The sequence below is a fragment of the Limanda limanda genome, chromosome 12 (genome assembly GCF_963576545.1).
Source record: "Limanda limanda chromosome 12, fLimLim1.1, whole genome shotgun sequence".
NCBI classification, from domain to species: Eukaryota; Metazoa; Chordata; class Actinopteri; order Pleuronectiformes; family Pleuronectidae; genus Limanda; species Limanda limanda.
This window is the reverse complement of record NC_083647.1, coordinates 28092711-28099982: the sequence shown is the minus strand read 5'-3', so window position 1 is coordinate 28099982 and position 7272 is coordinate 28092711. Positions and strand designations below refer to the sequence as shown.

The following is a 7272-nucleotide window of genomic DNA, read 5'->3' as shown; positions in this document are numbered from 1 at the left end:
TCAGATATACTATGGTGTTCAACATAGCTAATGGGTAGCTGGCTAAACTACCAGGCCACCACAATATTTAATGATAGAGACAGAGATGGACTATGATGTCAGGGTGTAATAATATCGATCTGATATAATTTACTGTGTACATAATGTGATTAATCCATGGAGGTCAGTGAATTGATACAGTTCATTTACAGTTATAAAGATAAATAAGTGTATTTATGTTAAATATAAGTACATGATGAATGATTGTGTTGAAATATTTGTACTGTAAATGTGTACATCACCATTTAAAATGATTGGAACAATGTACTGCATTTGGATATGTATATGCAGAGAATCAGAGTTAGAGTCATGTGATGAATATGAATAATTGAAATCTATTGTCTGCACCATGCGTGTAGATTGGTTTTTTGATAGACTGATCAGAATTCTGGACCCTTGGTGGTTCAGTGGCGAGCCAGGCGATGGACAGCGGACGGAGATCGGGATCCACTCCAGACATCTCACTTTCCTTTGATACAGAATCAGATAAGAACGTTCACCATAAAATCTACCCGGGTAGTAGAACAAACACAGGGTTGAAACCCCATCTTCTGTTATAGAAGAAAGGACACTTTTCTTTGAACTTTGTTTTACTATTTTATTTTATTATTTTATTGAAAGAGCTCTATTGTTGTTTTTGTTCCCAATGCTATGCACTGTTAAATAATAATTGTTTGTAAGGCAATAAATAAATGATCACTGTTCAATTTCCAGTCAGAGTCCGACTTTCTGAACCTAGAGGAATGGGAGTTGCTTTCTAACAATAAGGTTAGAGGCGCTACAGTCACATTTAGCTTCAGTAAAGAAAAGCTCCACAGTCTCTGGGCTACATTGAGATGATGAATAAGAATAAGACAGTATTGTGTTGATTCTAATGTACAGTGTGTGTACTTGTGTAACACTGCAGGAGCTCTTTCACGTGTGGGTGAGACACTGGCTGGATCCTGCTGCTGTGGCTCGTGTGTTTCTGAATAATCACTTTAATCAGCAGACGCCTCTTACGAGAAACAAGTCCCACAAGTTACAAGGAAACTGAAAATTAGTTCTCATAAGAACAACTCTAAAAATAGTCCATGAAGTGAAAGGTATTTTGTCTGAGACACACCTTGGACTCGTTCCATGAATGATCCTGTAGAGTGAGTTCCATGGAAGAGCTCAAGTGACAAGGAACTGGTAATAAATCATTTCCATGGAATTAATAAAAAACTGAGAAACACACATGCATTAATGCATTTAGTTACAAATTAATTCAAGAATCCATAAATGAATAGACGATGTTACAAAGTCGAGATTTGATATTTTATTGGGCAATGAGAAAGAATTATAAAAATAACATGACACTTGTTCACAGTGATGTCTCATCTGTGGATCATACATGTACACGTACACAGTAAAATTCAACTCTAAGAGAGTTGAAATGACACTCTGTTTCAGATAACATTTGGTCCCGCTCAAAAGACACTGGCCATAGAGTTAAAGTGACTCTATGGCCAGTGTCAACTTTTCAGAGTTAATTTTACTCAATTTAGTGTCAAAATTAACAATGAAATGTGTAAAAATATGTAACACTGAGGTTTATTCACACTGTTCAGAGTAATACGATTACACTTTATAGAGCCACTTTTACTCATAATACAGTTTTAAAATGACACTCTAATGTGTAAAAATATTACATTTTTATTTCCATACAGTGTTATTTATATATTTATATATATGTGTGTGTGTGTGTGATCTAACCTATCAAATGGAAAAAACACATTTAGACAAGATGACAAGCTCTTAGCAGGAAACCGATGGATTGCTTACTCCGGGTAGGAAATGAGTCCTTAGCCCAAGTGAAGGAGTTCAAGTACCTCGGGGTCTTGTTCGCGAGTGAGGGTACTATGGAGCGTGAGATTGGCCGGAGAATCGGAGCAGCGGGGGCGGTATTGCGTTCGGTTTACCGCACCGTTGTAACGAAAAGAGAGCTGAGCCGCAAGGCAAAGCTCTCGATCTACCGGTCGATCTTCGTTCCTATCCTCACCTATGGTCATGAGGGCTGGGTGATGACCGAAAGGACGAGATCGCGGGTACAAGCGGCCGAGATGGGTTTTCTCAGAAGGGTGGCTGGCGTCTCCCTTAGAGATAGGGTGAGAAGCTCAGTCATCTGTGAGGGACTCGGATTAGAGCCGCTGCTCCTTTACTTAGAAAGGAGTCAGCTGAGGTGGTTCGGGCATCTGGTAAGGATGCCCACTGGGCGCCTCCCTTGGGAGGTGTTTCAGGCACGTCCAGTGGGGAGGAGACCTCGGGGAAGACCCAGGACTAGGTGGAGAGATTATATCTCAACACTGGCCTGGGAACGCCTCGGGATCCCCCCGTCAGAGCTGGTCAAGGTGGCCCGGGAAAGGGAAGTCTGGGGCCCCCTGCTTGAGCTGCTCCCCCCGCGACCCGACCCCGGATAAGCGGATGAAGATGAGATGATGATGAGATGAAGATGACAGTATACAGTGTGCTTTATTAATCAACAGATAAAGCAATATGGAACAACAAAGAGAGCTGTGTCATTCCCTCCATATGACATTTGCATGTCAAAAGGCCTTGGATAATGCAGGCTGTCAGCATGAAAGACCACAAAATTGTTTTTTGTCCTGGTTACCTCATATGCATGGTTATGTTCTTTAAAAGTGACTGTAAAGATAGGCAAAGTGAGCAGCAACAATTTGTCATGCATTAGCAGCACTGACTCAATCTGGTAAAAGACAGGCATTTCAGATTCAACTTTGCCACAAATAACCAGATGTGGGCGGTAAACAAAACCATTGTGTTTAGCCCAATTCACTTTCATAACTTGAACACTGGAAGGCACTTGCACTGCCTTGACAATTTCAGAACCTCCTTTTACCATTTCCAAAGACACCATTTTCCCAGGACCAATGTCTAACCGACTAAAAGTTGTGTAAGATCGCCAAAGATATGCCATATGATGCTGGTGTTTTTTGGCCAGCGTTTTGGTGATATTTTTGAATGACTTGAGCTGTTTCTTGAAAAAATTGTGCTTGCCTTCATACCGCATGCACCAACTATGAAGTACAGGTCCTATTTTCTGGATAATGCGAGGATAATGGATGAGAAAATGGTGCTTTGGTAAAAGGTTTTTCTGGGGATACAACATCTTGAACAGTTTGTGGTGTTCCACAATCAAATGTTTTAAATATACACACAGACCTTGAGATAACATGGGAGAAAATACAATGTTCATTATTTGTAGTAATAAAAGAAGAAGGCCCCAATGTTGGTCAGTAGAGGTTACCAAATCTCCAAAGAGGAGTGGTGCATTCCTCAACAAGCACCATGACCAAATTGCATTCAGTCCCAGATCATTAGACTCCCCACCTAAATTCACAGATACAGGCCTATTGTTTCTTTCCATGAATCCATAATCAAAACTTTGTATTCTCGAATTCAGCTCCCCTGTGTTACATGTTGTTCTTTAAAATACAAAAACAAGAGCTTCAATTCGTACTGGGCCACCCCTTCCAAAATGTCATGCATCACATCAACTGAGAAGTTCTCAGTTGTGTGAAAATATGACAGTGAATTCAATGAACATGACCTTTTCACACCAAAAACATAAGGAAGAGATGGATTATCAGCCATTTCTTGACAGTGAGCAGTGTAGGTGTCTTTTGTGCGCAACACTATTTTGGAAGAATCTTCAGAGAATTCTGTTTGAAAGTTCTCTTTTTCAGTTTAACAAAATCTGCAACAGTACCTTGCACTGAAGGACTCGACCAGACCAAACAAGCTATATAAGCCTAAATTATCACCAGTAACCTGTACCACACTGCCACGAACACGACCACCATATAGTGGAATCTCAATACCATCATTCTCTAAAACTTTAATATCTCGAACAACAGGAGCAAGAATTTCACTAAAACTGTACCGTTTAAGATCTTGTGCATGAAATAAGGCACACAGGTGTATGTTGGCCAAGAGAGAATTCCATTTTGGAGAGAAGTTCCTTAAGGTAAAATATATTGCACCCAATTTATGAATACCTCGCTTGGAACCGAGGGGATTTGGTACCTCAAAGTCATCATAGAACATTTGGATCTGCACAGTGTGCTTTTCAGTTGAAAACAGAGGGTGAGTCTTAAAAAAAGATCCATCATGAATCTTGAGTCATCAGTGTCTGAGCTTTTCAACATTTCTGCAACATACTGACTTTTAAATATTGACTCCAATGTAGATAAAATGGGAACATACATGAATTTATCTTGAACGACTGTCTGATCATATGTTCCAGTCTTTTTATTTCTCCTTGTGTCAAATCTTGAGCCAATTACACATTCAATGGGTTCCACTGTTTCCCACTTGCCTGATAAAAATTTTGATCGTTTGTATTCTGAATTGAACTGTGAAAGGATTCTCTAACTCCTCAAAACATGCTTCAACTTTCTTGCACATTTCAGTTTCTCTTTCTTCACCAAATACATGCTTAATGACAGTTTCTTTGGCATGCTGCTGGATATCTTGAACAATCTCTTCCATGGACGTCACAACAGAGTTCACTACACTTTGGCTTACACCTGCTGCCTTTAAATCAGAAATTACTGCTGCACAACTATTTACAAGGTGGGCTGAAGTTAAGGTGGACTGTCCCTCCAAATGTTCAGACGACACATCAACATCAGTGGCGTTACACTCAACACTTTGGTGTGGTGAAAAATCACTTTCTTCTACAGAATCAAATGAACCACTTACATGGCACTTGTTCAGATGCTTTCTAAAGCCTGAAAAGCTACCAAAAGAACGTGAACATCCAACTTGGCCACATTTAAGATGAAGAGTCCGGCCAGTACAGAGACCATGAATTACCTTAAGGTGCTTTATAAGGCTGTTTGGCCTCCCATGGTCACTTTTGCAAAGAAAACACTTCATTAGTTGACACTAACGCACCATTCTTGCCCGCAGCTCTGCAACTCTGGGAGTTTCCTTTGTTTCCCCAACGTCAATGTTGTAAATGGTTGTTTGGAGAAAAGTGAAAAAGTTGGCCAAGGAAGAGCTGTAAGAGGTACCAAAGACATAATGGGCCTTAAAGAGTTCGTCTAGGGCTCCCACTGAACCTGTTGCCTTACATGGAAGCGCATACTTGTCAATCACAATAAAGAAGGTGTGAATGCTGCTTCTTGCAGGACCCTGAGCGAGGAGGTAGGGCTGGCTGCTTTGGCTGATGTTATCCAGGTGCTGCTGTACACTGGTTCCAGCCTACAACCAAACAAACATTGAACAGCAATACTTAGTGACCAACCACTCACAACAGATCACTGTGCATGAAACTGAGGTGATGAAAACTATATTTTAACAACTGTTCAGCATACTTTTATGAATCTGATGAGGTGTTCCACAGCCTGACATGCCGACACCTTCCCCGGCCTCTTCCTTCCCTGTGCAGATGGTGGTAGGAGATGGAGGAGCAGCAATATAGCAGACATGTCACTGTCCCAGCCTACAGACCAACAGACATTAGCATTAAGATAAGACAAGATAAGATTTACTTGTCAGATACATCTTTATACATAGCACAATGCACAGTGAAATGTCTTATTGTGCCTATTTCCAGAAATAATCAAACAAAAAGACACAGTGTAATATATAAGAATGTAAGATATGTAAAATATGAAATATTTACGCCACATGTACATTTAATTGGCATAATTACAAAAAAATAGCAATTAAAACCAGTCCCAGTCATACCATTCTCAATTTCAGCAGTTGACTCAGCATTGCGCGTTAAATCCAAGACCTCTCTGGTCGGTACCAGTCCATGGCTTTCTGTTTTCACTTTTGTTTTCAGATTAGTGGCCCACTTTTCCAGGAATTCGTTGGCTGTGGCCTCCCCAAACAGCAGTCTGAAATCTTGTTCTATCTGTAATGCAAAAATACAGTGCAAAGAAAGGAGTGATGAGACACACTGCATGTGTGATGCCCACATTTCTGGACTGTTTCTGGGGAAAAATAAATAAATGAACGATAAATGAAGGTAGCTTTCATCTTGTCATGGATGGTGTCTTCATCAGCAGAGTGTCTCAAAACGGCAATAGCTGCTTCCACATCCTCATCAGATAACACTTTATCAGCAGTGAAGGGTCTGGGTTGAACACGGCTTGGCCCACCAACTTCAAAGACAAAACACAAGTTCATTGACTCCTGCCTACACAATTCAGCAATATCATATGTAACTAGGGCTGTCACAATTATGAATTTTTAGTTGACGAATAACTGCCATACAAATAATTGTGTTTAACTGTTTTAATCTTTTTCTGCTTGTCAGTCTTTTGCAGCATTCCTTTAAATACTGAATTTTTCAACCGTATTTAACGGCTGTATTTCTTTAGCTACACCACGTTAAACTGTCTGTTAACGTGCACCATCTATATTTAGACACTCATCTGACTGAATGACATGATGTTATTTAAAGAGGGCCAATCAAACCTTAGATGGTGCGAAACAACAAGGAAATAGTGATGAAGGGATGAAAATCTGACATTTCTTTTAGTTTCATCCTGCGTTTTTTGTAACGATGAATGAAACAATTATGACAACTATGCATAATAATTGCGATCATTCAAGTTATTGATAACTGTGACAAGCCTGTATTTAATTGAACTTACTTTTGGGAGATTTGCTCACAGACACACCTCTTTCCTCTGTACTTTTTCGTTGGATGGTTTTCAACCGCCATGCAAGGTATCCGGACCCACTCTCTGGGTCGTAGTAATGTTCCTACATGTAATTAAAATACACACAGACTGACTATACTGTCAACAAAGGGCAATTATGTGTTTAACGCAGTGAGGACCTTTTTACTCACATATCCATAAGGTGAATATGGGTCCTCCAGATATGGAAATAGAGCAACTATCCCCTGCGCATACAACACTTTGACACTTTTGGGGGGATGTCCTAACGTATGAATTCAATGATTACAGTCACTCAACTGGGCACAATTAACAACAATACAAATACTTAAAATGTTTCTATAGCCTACATGTCTGATTCTTACCCATGTGTTTGTGTCATCTCAGCAGTGAGAATGTTAATCATCTGTCTTCTGGTGCCATCTTTCAGTGATTTTATTTTTGCATACTCTTGCATGATTTTTTCACCACCAGGCTTTGTTGTAAGGATTTTTTCAATCAACTTGAATGGAAACAAAATATGCAGTCAGAAATTTTGAAACCAAATGTA

General features: G+C 39.9%; 1 long non-coding RNA gene across 1 annotated transcript; it reads right to left on the bottom strand.

Moving 5' to 3' along the window:
* Positions 1-5119: 5119 nt before the first annotated feature.
* LOC133015114 (uncharacterized) lies at positions 5120-5885 on the bottom strand. Its single transcript, XR_009681517.1, has 3 exons — positions 5779-5885; positions 5403-5530; positions 5120-5289 (listed from the first exon to the last, which is right to left on the bottom strand). It is a non-coding gene; the product is annotated as an uncharacterized LOC133015114 (long non-coding RNA).
* Between the last annotated feature and the right edge of the window lie 1387 nt (positions 5886-7272).